Source organism: Capsicum annuum, chromosome 11 (assembly GCF_002878395.1).
Source record: "Capsicum annuum cultivar UCD-10X-F1 chromosome 11, UCD10Xv1.1, whole genome shotgun sequence".
Lineage (NCBI taxonomy): Eukaryota > Viridiplantae > Streptophyta > Magnoliopsida > Solanales > Solanaceae > Capsicum > Capsicum annuum.
Genome location: NC_061121.1, coordinates 161,100,465 through 161,103,402, shown reverse-complemented (window position 1 = coordinate 161,103,402; position 2,938 = coordinate 161,100,465). Strand labels below are relative to the sequence as shown.

Below are 2,938 nucleotides of genomic sequence, written 5' to 3'. Positions count from 1 at the left end.
GGACCTATACAGCCCGTGGTTGGTTTAGGACAGTTAAGCTTCACATACCCAGGTTAATGGTTTTAAATTCATACTAAACCCAATTCCCTTTTCCAGCATGGTTATATATATAAATATATATATATATATATATTGTTTGTATGCATATGTTTGATTTACTTGGTTTTACTAGTTGTCATTATTTTATCCTTATCCCGAGTTCATACTAGCATTCACCTGCTAACCCATCTTTGGGCGACTGTATTCCTATGAGATGCAGGAATTGGCCGTTCTACTTCTCCTACTTAGATATCGAAAATTCGAGATCAACTACTGGATTGAATGGGTGAGCTTCCATCTTTCCGAAAGGCTCCATTTCATGGGTGTTATTTTATACTTAGTTTTATTTATGGGTGTTGGGTTTGGCTATTGGGAGCATGTCCCTACTGGATTTCAGTATTCGTTTAGTTACTGGCTATTGTTGAACTACTATAGGTTTGAATGGGTAGGATCGGTAGAGGTGTCAGCCTTAGTATTGCCATTGGTATTGGGGATGATACCAGTTGATTGTATTGTTTTTTGTTCCATCCTATTTTATTTTAGGATTTTATATAATTGTTATGGAACTCATATGGTTGTGGTTTGTGGTTTGGTTTGGCTATTGGTTGGCTTAGGAAAGTTGGACTCGATTGGGTCGGTCTTGGTAATAGACCTATCAGAGAGTTTGTAAATTGGATAGTTATGCTATCTTACTATATGCTCAAAATTTATCCATCTCAGGGCAGGCGGCTAGAGGTTAGGTTGGGTAACGGGGGAGGTCTCCTATACTGGTCGAACTTGGTATGCCTATTACGATAAGGGCTCGGGTTGGGTCAGGTCAGATAGCGATAACAGAGGCTGAGCCAACCTTTTATTCATAACGTGAAGGTTGTACCATGATCATAGAGGTCAAAATCCTTGGCCCTTATGATCATGGTCAAGGGCATGCTAATGTGAAGGCCATTTACGGCAGTCACTGATGCACTAGCAACTTAGGCAAGTTGCAAAGATTCTGACTTGCCCCTCAAGATTTGCTCAAAATCTTGTAAATGCAAACAAATATGCTACCCTGCAAAATTTGGCATTCTAAACTCAACAATGCCATCAAAATTTCCATTCGACGTCATTTCAATAAAAAGTAGGTCCATACGCAAGGGGTCATTTTAGCCAAAATCAACCCAATAACCTAAAATGAGTCTGGAATCCTCGAGACCTAAACCAAGGGTTCCCCTAGCTTAAAATCGGCCTTCCAGAGATGATGGAACTGTTTGAATTGGAAGTTGAGATTATTTACCTATAGTTTTAGCCCAAGACAGATTTCATAACTTCAAATGCTCTAAAACATAAAAATGGCTCTAAAAACCAAATGTACTGCCCAATAATAGAACTGTCAGTCTCAGCAATTCACAAATGACTTAGGGAAACTTTAGGAAAACTCTAGATATAGAAAAAGCAAAAACTGCAATAAATGACCCAGAGAATTATTGTTGGATTATTGAAACAATTCATCAGTCTTGTACTTTTCAAGTGAAGATCCACGTTGTCATTTTAGTGATTTCTTAGAATCAGTTGAAACTGCTAATTATAATGGAGTGTCTCCTAAAGGAATTAAGTTAAGGCTATTTCTTTTTTCTTGAGAAGGAGAGGCCAAAACTTGGTTGTTAAGTTTTCTTCAAGAGTCTATTACCAAAAGGGTGAGATGACTCAAAAAATTTTAAAAAAAATATATTTCCTATGATAAAATCACAAAGTTAAAATAAGATGTTTCTAATTTCTTGCAAACTAATACTGTGTCCTTTTGTCAGACTTGGAAAAGATTAAAAGCAATGTTAAGAAAATATCCACATCATAACATACCTGAACATATGCACTGCATATCTTTTATCATGGGTTAATAGCTTCTTCTAGAAATATAATAGATGTAGTTAGGAGGATAAATCAAGGGTAAAACAAAGAAAATGCACTACAAATAATGAATAAAAACTAAGAAAATGATATTCATTGGCCATCTGACCATGTAATTATAATAAAGGTTGTAACAGTAACTAAGCAAATGCTTTAAATATACTAACATAACATATTTCTTCTTAGGCATAAAAGTTTGAATCTTTTCAGGTGAACGCACAACAGTCAAGCCAAGTCAAGGCTTATGACATGTGTGGAGGAAATCTTCTAAAGCATGAATGTCTAGTAAAAAACTAGAATGATGAATAGGTTAATGTGCTCGAATATAAGTTATACTCTTTTGGTAGTCCATTAGCGTAGAAACATTTGGGCTTCCAATGGAGCAATCCTAATGGTGCTGAAAATCCTCAAAACTTTTAAAATAAAAAGTACCCGGTCCACCGGGATATCAGAATCAAAATAGAGGGAAATTAAATTTCAAATCACATCAGTAAGCAACTCCATCTCAGTAAAGGCCCTTACAAGCTCATCTATGTTTTGATGACTTATTGTACAAATGCATTAAAGACACCGATTAAATCATAGGAAGGGAAAAAGAAACTTTAAAAATTTGGAAATCCAGCTAAGTCAATTGGAAACTCTTGTGTCAGAAAATATTCAAGGCCCCATACCAAGCAATACAGAGAAAAAACCAATTGAGCACCTTAAAGCCATTGATTTATGGTCAGGTAAGATTCTTAATGAACCTTATACAAATATTTAAGAAAAGAATCAGTCAAAAAACAAAAGGTAAAGATAGAGATGTAGAAATATCCTCTGGACCATCAGAAGAAAAATAAAAAAAATTAAAGAGAAAAATAGTTAAAACGTGACTACTACCCCTAGAACAATCCCCTTTTTTTTAAAAAACATGAAAACAGAGAAGCTTGACTTCCAAGTTTTTGCATATTGCAAGGAAAATACACTTTAATATCCCTTTTACTTATGCTCTTTTACAGATGCCTTCATATGCCAA

General features: G+C 35.2%; 1 non-coding gene across 1 annotated transcript; it reads right to left on the bottom strand.

Annotated features, from left to right (window-relative positions):
• Window positions 1-1,766: 1,766 nt before the first annotated feature.
• On the bottom strand, window positions 1,767-1,873 carry LOC124889092. Its single transcript, XR_007047709.1, has one exon. It is a non-coding gene; the product is annotated as a small nucleolar RNA R71 (small nucleolar RNA).
• Window positions 1,874-2,938: the final 1,065 nt, after the last annotated feature.